This window comes from Halichoerus grypus, chromosome 6 (genome assembly GCF_964656455.1).
Source record: "Halichoerus grypus chromosome 6, mHalGry1.hap1.1, whole genome shotgun sequence".
Taxonomy (NCBI): Eukaryota; Metazoa; Chordata; class Mammalia; order Carnivora; family Phocidae; genus Halichoerus; species Halichoerus grypus.
The window spans coordinates 62679383-62692416 of NC_135717.1; the positions used below are offsets into that span (position 1 = coordinate 62679383).

General features: G+C 38.5%; 1 protein-coding gene and 1 pseudogene across 14 annotated transcripts in view; both read right to left on the reverse strand.

Annotated features, from left to right (window-relative positions):
* The window catches only part of LOC118555525 (ankyrin repeat domain-containing protein 26-like), a 511611-nt gene that overhangs the window by 481074 nt on the left and 17503 nt on the right, over positions 1 to 13034 (reverse strand). The window lies entirely within an intron of this gene.
* LOC118542634 (ankyrin repeat domain-containing protein 26-like) overlaps positions 1 to 13034 on the reverse strand; it is a 129662-nt pseudogene that overhangs the window by 23175 nt on the left and 93453 nt on the right. The gene's annotated exons all lie outside the window — the stretch shown is intronic.

Consider the following 13034-nt stretch of genomic DNA (forward strand, 5'->3'; position numbering starts at 1 on the left):
CATAACAGTTTGCGTTTCTGTGGTGTTGTTATTTCTCCTCTCTCATTTGTGATTTTATTTATTTGGGTCCTTTCTCTTTTCTTTCTGTAACTCTGGCTAGAGCCTTGTCAGTTTTATTAATTTTTCCAAAGAACCAGCAACTGGTTTCATTGATCTCTTCTAGTTTTATCTTTTTTAAGTTTCTATACTATTTATTTCTGCTCTATTTTTTTAAAGGATTTGTTTATTTGAGAGAGAGAGAGAGTGGGGAAAGGGGCAAATGGAGAAGGAGTGAGGGAATCCTCAAGTAGACTCCCCACTGAGCATGGAGCCTGAAGCAGTGCTCAATCCCAGGACCTTGAGATCATGACCTGAGCTGAAATCAAGAGTTAGCTGCTTAACCGAGCCACCTTGGTGTCCCTATTTCTGCTCTAATTTTTACTATTTCCTTCCTTCTGCTGACTCTAGGCTTCATTTATTATTCTTTTTCTAGCTTCTTTAGGTGTAAGGTAGTTTGAGATTTTTCTTGCTTCTCGAGCTAGGCCTGTATTGCTATATACTTCCCTCTTAGGACCACTTTTGCTGTATCTCAAAAGTTCTGGCGAATGTGTTTCATTTTCATTTGTTTCCATGTATTTTTAAATTTCTTCTTTTATTTCCTGGTTGGTCCATTCATTGTTTAGTAGAATGTTACTTAACCAACATGTATTTGTGGTCTTTCAGATTGTTTCTTGTGGCTGACTTCTAGTTTTATATTATTGTGGTCAGAAAAGGTGCATGGTATGACTTCAATCTTTTTTGTATTTATTAAGGCCTGTTTTGTGGCCTAATATGTGATATATTCTAGAGAATGTTTCAGAATGTGTATTCTGCTGTTTAAGGGTGGAATATTTTGAATATATCTCTTTAGTCCATCTAATCCAGTGTGTCATATAAAGACATTGTTTCCTTGTTGACTTTCTGTTAGTTGATCTGTCCATTGATGTAAAGTTCCCAACTATTGATTATTTCTATTCCTTCCTAAAATATCCAAACTGTACATTGTGTTCATGGATACTTTTACTATTAGGAATAAAAGCAACTTATTCCATTAAAAAAAACTATATATATATACATATACATATATACATATATATACACTGCCTCTCAGGGACATGATCTGAGAAGAGCGAGTAATCTCCCCACTGTATGCCCCAGGCACTGTTCAGATCACTGTTTCCATTATATATTATATATTATATATATATATATATATATATATATAAAATAAAGTACCGTAGTATTACTGTATTATTATCAATTAGTTCTTTTATGTTTGTCATTAATTGTTTTATGTATTTGGGTGATCCCATGTTGGGTGCATAAATATTTACACTTGATCTTCTTCCTGTCATATTGTCCTCTTTATTATGATATAGTGCCCTTGTCGTTTGTTACAGTCTTTGTTTTAAACTCTATTTTGTCCAATATAAGTTATTGCTATTCTGGCTTTCTTTTGATGTCCATTTGCATGATACATGTTTCTCCATCCCCTCACTTTCAATCTGCAGGTATCCTTATGTCAAAAATGAGTCTCTTGTAGGCAGCATATACATCCTATGTCTTTTGATTGGAGCATTTAGCCCATTTATATCCGAAGTAATTATTGATAGATATCTATAGATAGATAGATACATATCTATCAATATGTAGGTGGTTGTTTATCAACCTCCTTATCAATAAGGAGGTGGTTGTTTCTGGAGATTTTTGTCTGATCCTTTTTTGTGTCTTTGATGCTTTGCTGATTTTCTTTAGTGATATATTTGGATTCTTTCTCTTTGCATGTTTATTAGTGGTTTTGTTTTTGGTTTTCTTTTCTTTTTAGAGAAAACACGAGCGGGGCAGGGAGAGGGAAAGTGAATCTTAAGCAGATGCCATGCCCAGCACGGAGCCCAACGCAGGGGTCAATCTCACAACCCTGAGATCATGACTTGAGCTGAAATCAAGAGTCAGATGCTTAACCAACTAAGCCACCCAGGCACCCCTATTGGTGGTTTTTGATATATAATTTGTATATAACCTCTTCTGCATATAGCAGTCTATATTAAGTTGCTGGTCATTTAAGTTTGAACCAATTCTTTTCTCTTCTTCTCCCCATGCTTTAGATAAGGTATATTTTATATCCTTTGTTTCTGAGTTCCTTAAATTATTTTTTACATAAATGTTCATTTTTGTTACTTTTGTGTTTCTTGCCTTTATACTGTCACTTTTGGTCTCTCTTTTCCACTCAAAGAGTCCCCTTTAAAAAATGTTTCTTGCAGGGCTAGTTTAGTGGTCACAAACTCCTTTAATTTTTGTCTGGGAAACTCTATCTCTCCTTCTATTTGGAGTAATAGGCTTGCTGGATAGAGTATTCTTGGTTACAGATTTTTCCCATTCACCATCTTGAATATATCATGCCACTCCCTTCTGGCTTGCAAAGTTTCTGTTGAAAATATTCCTGATAGCCTTAAGGGGTTTCCCCTGGAAGTTACTGACTTGTTTTCCTGCTTTTAAGATGTTTTCTTTATCAGTATATTTTGCAAATTTAATTATAATGTATCTTGGTGTTGGCCTGCTTTTGTTGATTTTGATGGGAGTTTTCTGTGCCTCCTAGAGCTTGATGTCTGTTGCTTTCCCCAGACTAGGGAAGTTTTCTGTTATTATTTCTTGAAATAAATTTTCTTACCCCTTTTCTCTCTCTTCTACTGGGACTCCTACACTACCAATGTTATTACTTTTTTTTTTTTTTTAAGATTTTATTTATTTATTTGACAGAGAGAGAGCGAGAGAGGGAACACAAGCAGGGGGAGTGGGAGAGGGAGAAGCAGGCTTCCCGTGGAGCGGGGAGCCCGATGCGGGGCTCAATCCCAGGACCCTGGGATCACGACCCGAGCCAAAGGCAGACGCTTAACGACTGAGCCACCCAGGCGCCCCCAAATGTTATTACTTTTGATGGATTCACTGAGTTCCTGAGGTCTTGTCTCATTTTGCATAATTCTTCTTTCTCTCCCTTCTTCAGCTTTATTGCTTTCCATTACTTTGTCTTCTAGGTCATTAATTTGTTCTTCTGCTTCTTCCAGCCTGCTGTTCATTGCATCAGGTATATTTCTAATCTCATTTATTGCACTCTTCATCTCTGATTCTTTTTTTTAATTCTTTTATCTCTGTTGTAAGGGTCTCACTGATGTCTCCCATTCTTTTCTCAAGTCCAGTGAGTATCCTTATGATCACTGCTTTAAATCCTCCATCAGGCATGATATTTATATCTGCCTCTCTTAAATCTCTGGTCCCATGGCCTTATCCTGTTCTTTCATTTCAGATAAATTCCTGTTTTCTCATTTTGTTTATGTCTCTACCAGCTTCTCTGTGTTAGAAAAGCCAGTTATGTCACCTGCTCCTGAAAGTAATGGACTTATGAAAAAGACCTCATGTAGGCCCAGGGTCTGGCACTTAGTGTAGTTTCTGCAGTGTGTGCTGCATGCACTCTGCTGTTGTGTTCTGGCTGTTCTATCCTTTAGGCCAGTCATCTGCAGAGGCTCTCCCCACCTGCTGTGGGCAGTGTTTGGTACCTGGCTGGAATGTAGCAACTTTTAAATTCGGTGTGCTCTGGTGTGCTTGTGAAATGAGACCTGTCACCACCTCCACTGGAACTGAGACCCTCCTGAATCTGTTCAGGAGACGTGGTGTGGGCAGGGGTTTTCTGGGGGCGGGGGGGAAGGCCTGCTGTGCTGGAACTGAGGCAAGAATGATTGATCAGGGCAGTTCCACTGGAGTGGAAGGGGATGGTTTGATATAAGCAAATTAGACAGCCAGTGTCAGAGCTGCACTGCTTCCCACAGGAGGCTCTGTGTTGGTGCTGAGGGGCAGTGGAGGGAAATGGCACCAGCTGGTTCCTTTGTTCCTAGAGAAGTATCTCCATGAACACTGCCTCTCAGGGACGTGCTCTGAGAAGAGCGAGTAATCTCCCCACTGTATGCCCCAGGCACTGTTCAGATCACTGTTTCCATGCTGTATGCTCCCGGGTTGTTTACCTGCCTTCTCTCCAAGAGCAGCACAGTGCCCTACAGGCTCTATCCCAGCTAAGCCTGACGACCTTTAGAACTCCAGGCTTTAAGCTCCCCTAGTTGTAAGAACTCATGAAATTCAGCCCCTCTCATCTTCCAAGCCAGTGGGTATGAAGAAATGTTCTCTTTGTGCATTTCCATGTACTCCTCTCCTGCCCTTCTCTATGACCACGAATCCCTCCTCTCTATAACAGCCACGATCTGTTTTCTCTCCTAAACCACATCTCTGTACTTCTACCTTCTTCGATGTGTCCTCTTCCCTCTCTTTAGTTGTGGAGTTTGTTCTGTCAGTCTTCAGGTATTAGGTGAACCTAGGCTCCTCTTACTCTGCTACCATCTTCCTTTCTCTTAAGACATTTCTCTAAGATACGCTTCAATTACAAATTATTACAACTAGGCAGGAATGCCTCTATAGATTTTCCTCTCAAGTTAGGGGAGAAGAAAGACCGGCAAGCAGAAAGACAATATGATTTGAAGTATAACAGCTGGAAAACTAGGAATAGTTTAATAACCAAAATTGGACCTTTTACCTGATCTCCATTAACTGAAATTCTAAAAGAAATAGCCAGCTTTGAGTATTTTTTAATCAATCTAATACTCAATCTTCATTCTCCTTTCATCAGTGAGGAAATAAAGAGAACATTATGGAATCATTTTTAATCTTTTCAGTAGCAAACCAAATGTACTGTCCATTGGCACTATTTAAATTAAATATACGTGGCGCCTGGGTGGCTCTGTCGTTAAACATCTGCCTTTGGCTCAGGTCATGATCCCAGGGTCCTGGGATGGAGCCCACATCAGGCGCACTGCTAGGCAGGAAGCCTTCTTCTCCCTCTCCCACTCCCCCTGCTTGTGTTCCCTCTCTCGCTGTGTCTCTCTCTGTCAAATAAATAAATAAAATCTTTAAAAAAATAATTAATTAAATATAATTCCTCCTTTATCTTACTCCAAGCTTGTTTATGTGGGGAGGTAAGTAAGACCATCTCATCTTTATGTTGTATCACAATGCTTTCCCATATCATACAAACTGGTTTTGAAAATTTATGGAATTCAAATTGCTAACCTACATTTGTCTCTGATAGCTCAATTAAATACTACCTGATATTTTACAGCTGTATTCTTGAAATAATGTAATGAAATATTTATTCCATTAATTATTTATTGAGCTATTAAAGAACGTATTTTTCTATTTAAAGTAAAAGAAGATGGATACAGACAACTGCATTTTCTGAGAATGTAGGATCTGTGCCAAGAACAGGATCAGCACCTGTGTTATAAAGAAGAACCAGGTCAAAATAGTATCTAATTGTGAGTTACAAGATGATGGATTACCAAGATTTCAAAACAGGAAAGCTGACAGCCCAGAGTTCATCTTTTCCTTCCTGGATGGTGAAATTTATGGATGAGTCTATGCTTTATAATAAGTTAATAAAACATAATGAAGTAACTAGTAGACAGCAGATCCTATGACCAAGATTTGATGGAAACGGATGTGGGAGGCACTGAGTGAGAGACTCAAGATATGAGTGGAGAAAAGAAACAGGACTCTATCTTTTTGAGTCTGACTTCTCATCATATCATGGAGTCAGCAAGGCATAAGCTGGTAAAAGCCTCCTTCAAGAAGCCAAAAATTTCTACAGGAGTAAAGTTAAGTTCTACTACACTTTTATTAGTACATAAGTGAGTGGTAAATTTGCAAGACGACTAGGGAAGAATTCTCATAAACTTTGATTGGGCAGTGATATAAGGATAGACATATAGATAAATGTATTAGAACTGACAATCTAAAAATAAACTGTCACATTATGGTGAATTGATTTTCAACAAGGGTGTCAATTAAATGGAATAAGAATAGTCTTTTTAACAAATGGTAGTGGGACAAAGTAATAAAATTAGACCTTTACCTCATAGCATATATACAAAATTAACTCCAAATATAAGAGCTAAAATTATAAAACTCTTAGAAAAAAAAACATATCATTTGTGACTGGATTTGGCAATGGTTTCTTAGGACACCAAAAGAAAAAACAGATTAAGTATATTTCATCAAAATCAAAAACTTCTTTGCTTCAAATGTCACCATCAAGAAAGTGAAAAGGCAAGCTACTGAATAAGAGAAAATATTTGAAAAGCCTATATCTGATAAGGGATTTGTATTTAAGATATACATAAATAACTCTTACAATAATGAAAAGACAATCCAATAAAGAAATGGTCAAAAGAATTGATTCATTCTTTAAGGAAGATATAGAAATGGATAATAACCACATAAAAAGATGAGGTACTCAACATCATTAGTTTTTGTTTAGTTTTTTTTCTAACGTTTTATTTGTTTATTTGACAGAGAGAGAGAGAGAGAGAGCACAAGCAGGGGGAGCTGCAGAGGGAGAGGGAGAAGCAGGCGACCCGCTGAGCAGGGAGCCAGATGTGGGGCTCAATCCCTGGACCCTGGGGTCATGACCTGAGCCGAAGGCAGACGCTTAACTAATTGAGCCATCCAGGTGCCCCTCAACATCATTAGCTTTAAGAAAAATGCAAATCAAAGCCACAAGATTGATGGAACTCATCAAGTGTATTATGCTAAGCCAAACAAGTCAGTCAGAGAAAAACAAATACCATATGATTTTACTCATATGTGGTATTTAAGAAACAAAACAGATGAACACATGGGAAAGGGGGAAAAAAAGAAGAGAAAGGGAGGCAAACCATAAAAGACTGTTAACTATAGAGAAAAAAACTAAGTGTTGCTGTAGTGGAGGTGGATGGGGGGTGGGCTAGATGAATGATGTACTTGTTGTGATGAGCACTGGGTGTTGTATGTAAGTGATGAATCACTAAATTCTACTCCTGAAACCAATATGTTAACTAACTAGAATTTTAAAACTTTAAACAAACAAACAAAAAACCCCACAAGTGTATTACTCCGTTCTGTTCACCTGATTATATTCTTTTTTCTTTTTCTTTTTTTTTTTTTGGTTCTGGGTCTCTTCTAATTTGTTTAGTGTATATTTCACTGGGGTTGTTGTTGCTCTTTTAGTATTTTGTTCGCTCATTCAGCTATTTTCTGGACAGTATGACAAGACGGAAAAACTCAGCTCAAATAAGAGAACTAGAGGCAGTAATGACTGCCAAGGACCTAATCAGTATGGATATAAGAGGTCAGAACTAGAGTTCAAAATAATGATGATAAAGATACTAGCTCGGCTTGAAAAAAGTATAGAAGACACTAGAGAATCCCTTTCTGAAGAAATAAAAGAATTAAAATCTAATCAAGTCGATATCAAAAAGGCTATTAATGAGATGCAATCAAATATAGAGGCTCTAAAAAAAACAGAGGCTCTAACTGCTAGGATAAATGAGGCAGAAAGGAGAAGTAGTGATATACAAGACAAAATGACGGAGAATAAAGAAGCTGGGGAAAAAGAGAGATAAACCACTGGATCACGAGGTGAGATTTCAAGAGATAAGTGATACCATAAAGCGAAACAATAGTAGAATAATTGGGATCCCAGAAGAAGAGGAAGGGGGGGTGGCAGAAGGCATATTTGAGAGATTATAGCGGAGAACCTCCCTAATCTGGGGAAGGAAACAGGCATTCAAATGCAGAAGGCAGAGAGAACCCCCTTCAACATCAATAAAAACAGGTCAACACCTCGACATATAGTAGTGAAGCCTGCAAATTTCAGAGACAAAGAGAAAATCCTGAAAGCAGCTCGGCACAAGAGGTCCTTAACCGACAAGGGTAGAAACATTAGACTGGCAGCAGACCTAACCATAGAGACCTGGCAGGCCAGAAAGGACTGGGATGATATATTTCAGGGTGCTAAACGAGAAAAATATGCAGCCAAGAATACTTTATTTATCCAGCAAGGTTGTCATTCAAAATTGAAGGAGAGATGAAGAGTTTCCAGGACAAACAGAAACTAAAACATTTGTGATCACTAAACCAGCCCTGCGAGAAATATTAAAGGGGATCCTTTACACAAAGAGAGAGCTCCAAAGTAACACAGACAAGAAAGGAACAGAGACAATATACAGAAACAGTGATGTTACAGGTAATACAATGGCACTAAAGTCATATCTTTCAATAGTTACTCTGAATGTAAATGGGCCAAATGCCCCAATCAAAAGATGCAGGGAATCAGATTGGATAAAAAAGTAAGACCCATTGATATGCTGTCTGCAAGAGACTCATTTTAGACCCAAGGACACCTCCAGATTGAAAGTGAGGGAATGGAAAACCATTTATCATGCTAATGGACATCAAAAGAAAGCTGGGGTAGCAATCCTTATATCAGACAAATTAGATTTTAAACCAAAGACTGTAATAAGAGATGAGGAAGGACACTATCATAATGAATGAAAGGGGTCTATCCAACAAGAAGATCTAACAATTGTAAATAAAATATTTGTGCCCCTAACATGGGAGCAGCCAATGACATAAACCAATTAATAACAAAATTAAAGAAACATATTGATGATGATACAATAACATCAGTGAATGACACACTGGACTGTGGGAAACAGAATGCCACAACAACAACTGGCGCATGTTCATTCAGACTCCGAGACCTTTGAAAACCCGATTTGCTGGGTTAAAAATAAGCCGAAAGGATCAGAGTGAAATGCCCTTGGGACGTGTGTGGTCTGTTCCAAAGTACGCAGCAGAAGATGTTTTGTAGATAGGAAGCCACCTGTAAACAGCACACTGTGTACTCCCCTCTTGGTTCCCTTGCCCAGTAAATAGCACACTGCGCACTCCCCTCTTTGTTCCCTTGTCCTGTAAATAGCACACTGTGCACTCCCCTCTTTGTTCCCTTGTCCTGCTTTAAAGATTCTTATCATACACGCTGGACTAATCCTATGTACATGGAAGAATGTGCCTTACGAAGCCCCTGCTGTAAATCATTATAGATCTATATCACTGTAGAAGGTATATAAGATTATGGAAAATAAACCTCAGGACCTTGGGCTGATTGCTTGGGGTCCCCTGTGCCTCGCTCTACTGTCGTCTCTTTTCCTCAGTTCCTTCGCCGCCCCAGGTCCACGACTCTCCGAGTTCGACACTGGACCAGATGGACTTCACAGATATATTCAGAGCATTTGAGCCTAAAGCCACAGAATACACATTCTTCTGGAGCACACATGGAACTTTCTCCAGAAGAGATCACATACTGGGTCACAAATCAGGTCTCAACCGGTACCAAAAGTATGGGATCATTCCCTGCAGAGTTTCAGACCACAATGCCTTGAAACTTGAACTCAATCACAAGAGGAAATTTGGAAAGAACTCAAATACATGGAAGTTAAAGAGCATCCTATTAAAGAATGAATAGGTCAACCAGGAAATTAAAGAAGAATTAAAGAATTCATGGGAACAAAGGAAAATGAAAACACAACTGTTCAAAACCTTTGGGATGCAGCAAAGGCAGTCCGGGGAGGGAAGTATAGAGCAACAACAGCCTTTCTCCAGAAACAAGAAAGGTCCTAAATACACAACCTAACCTTACACCTAAAGGAGCTGGAGAAAGAACAGCAAATAAAGCCGAAACCCAGCAGGAGAAGAGAATTAATAACCATCAGAGCAGAAATCAATGAAATAGAAACCAAAAGAACAGTAGAACACAGCAACAAAACTAGGAGCTGGCTCTTTGAAAGAATTAATGGGATCGATAAACCCCTGGCCACACTTAGCAAAAAGAAAAGAGAAAGGATCCAAATAAATAAAAGCATGAATGAAAGAGGAGCGATCACAACCAACACAAAGGAAATACAAACAATTTTAAGAACATATTAGGAACGAGTATATGCCAACCAACTAGGCAATCTGGAAGAAATGGATGCATTCCTAGAGACGTAGAAACTACCAAACTGAAACAGGAAGAAACAGAAAACCCGAACAGACCCACAACCAGCAAGGAAATTGAAGCAGTAATCAAAAATCTCGCAACAAACAAAACTCCAGGGCCGGATGGCTTCCCTGGGGAGTTCTAACAAACACTTAAAGAGGAATTAATGCCTATTCCTCTGAAGCTGTTTCAAAAAATAGAAATGGAAGGAAAACTTCCAAACTCTTTCTATGAGGCCAGCATTACCTTTATCCCAAAACCAGACAAAGACCCCACCAAAAAGGGGAATTACAGACCAATATCCCTGATGAACACGGATGCAAAAATTCTCATCAAGATACTCGCCAATAGGAGCCAACAGTACATTAAGAGGATTATTCACCACAACCAAGGGGGACTTATTCCTGGGCTGCAAAGGTGGTTCAACAACCGCAAATCAATCAACGTGAAATGCTACATTAATGAAAGAATGGACAAGAACCGTATGATCTCCTCAATGGATGCAGAAAAAGCATTTGACAAAGTACAGCATGCTTTCTTGATTAAAACTCTTCATGGTGCAGGGATAGAGGGCACATACCTCAATACCATAAAAGCCATGTATGAAAAGCCCACGGCAAATATCATTCTCAATGGGGAGAAACTGTAAGCTTTATCCCTAAGGTCAGGAACACGGCAGGGATGTCCACTCTCACCACTGTTGTCCAACATAGTACTAGAAGTCCTAGCCTCAGCAATCAGACAATGAAAAGAAATAAAACGCACCGGAATCGGCAAAGAAGTCAAACCCTCACTCTTCGCAGGTGACGTAATACTCTGTGGAAAACCCAAAAGACTCCACCCCAAAATTGTTAGAACTCATACAGGAATTCAGCAAAGTGGCAGGATATAAAATCAATGCACGGAAATCAGTTGCATTTCCATACACTAACAATGAGACAGAAGAAAGAGAAATTAAGGAGTCGAACCCATTTACAATAGCACCAAAAACCGTAAGATACCTAGGAATAAACCTAACCAAAGAAGCAAAGGATCTGTACTCTAAAAACTATAGAACACTCATGAGAGAAACTGAGGAAGACACAAAGAAATGGAAAAACACTCCATGTTCATGGATTGGAAGAACAAATTTGTTAAAATATCTATGCTACCGCTACCCAGAGCAATCTGTACATTCAATGCAATCTCTTTCAAAATACCATCAACTTGTTTCACAGAGCTGGAACAAATCATCCTAAAATTTGTACGGAACCAGAAAAGACCCCGAATAGCCAAAGGAATGTTGAAAAAGAAAACCAAAGCTGGTGGCATCACAATTGCGGACCTCAAGCTCCATGACAAAGCAGTAATCATCAAGACAGTATGGTATTGGCACAAAAACAGACACATCGGCCAATGAAACAGAACAGAGAACCCAGAAACGGACCCTCAACTCTGTGGGCAACTAATCTTCAACAAAGCAGGAAAGAACAGCCAATGGAAAAAAGACCATCTCTTCAAAATATGCTGTTGGGAAAATTGGACAGCCACACGCAGAAGAATGAAACTGGACCATTTTCTTACACCATACACAAAAATGGACTCAAAATGGATGTAAGACCTAAATGTGAGACAGGAACCCATCAAAATCCTAGAGGAGAACACAGGCAGCAACTTCTGTGATCTGGGCCGCAGCAACTTCTTGCTAGACACGTCTCCAAAGGCAAGGGAAACAAAGACTTCATCAAGATAAAAAGCTTTTTGCACAGCAAAGGAAGCAGTCGACAAAACCAAAAGATGACTCACAGAATGGGAGAAGATATTTGCAAATGACATATCAGATAAAGGGCTAGTATGCAAAATCTATATAGAAAGAACTTATCAAACTCAACACCCAAAGAACAAATAATCCATTCAAGAAACGGGTGGAAGACGTGAACAGACATTTCTCCAAAGAAGACATTCAAATGGTCAACTGACACTTGAAAAAATGCCCAACATCACTTGGCATCAGGGAAATAAATACAAATCAAAACCACAATGAGATATCACCTCACACCTGTTGGAATGGCTAAAATGAACAAGTCAGGAAACAACAGATGTTGGCAGGGATGCAGACAACGGGGAACCCTCTTACACTGCTCGTGGGAATACAAGCTGGGACAGCCACTCTGGAAAACAGTATGGAGGTTCCTCAAAAAGTTGAAAATAGAGCTACCCAATGACCCAGCAACTGCACTACTAAGGATTTACCCCAAAGATACAAATGTAGTGATCTGAAGGGGCACCTGCACCCCAATGTTTATAGCAGCAATGTCCACAATAGCCAAACTGTAGAAAGAGCCCTGATGTCCCTTGACAGATGAATGGATAAAGAAGATGTGTAGATATATACAATGGAGTATTACTCAGCCAATAAAAAAAATGAAATCGTGCAATGATGTGGATGAAACTAGAGGGTATTATGCCAAATAAGTCAGTCAGAGAAAGATAATTATCATTTGATTTCACTCATATGTAGAATTTAAGAAACAAAACAGAGGAGCATAGGGAAAGGGAGGGGAAAATAAAACAAGATGAAATTAGAGTGGGAGACAAATTTCAAGAGACTCTTAATCATAGGAAACAAACTGAGGGTTGCTGGAGTGGAGGAGGAGAGAAGGATGGGTAAACTGGATGATGGACATTAAGGAGGGCACCTAATGTAATTAGCACTGGGTGTTATATAAGACTGATGAATCACTGAACTCTACCTTAGAAAATAATATACTTTATGTTGGTTAACCGAATTTAAATTAAAAAAATAATATTAAAAAAAAGAAAATATAAGCCAAACCAAGATAACTTTTGATATGATTAAACAGTGACACAGGTTTTTAGATATTAAAATACTTGTTGGAAGGGAAGGACACTATTAAAAGGAAATATTACCAAAGAACAAAGATATCTTGCAGAAACTGTTCAAGATGGACAATGAAAATTACAGTTGTTATTGTTAAAGGAACTGTTGTTATTATTTAAGGAATCATTAAAGAGTAAGTGTAATATTTTGGCAAGTATTTGTTTTTAATAAAGTAAAATTACAGTTAAATCAGTTAATTAATGGTTAAAATTATCTGAAAAAAAATTATCTGAAATATTA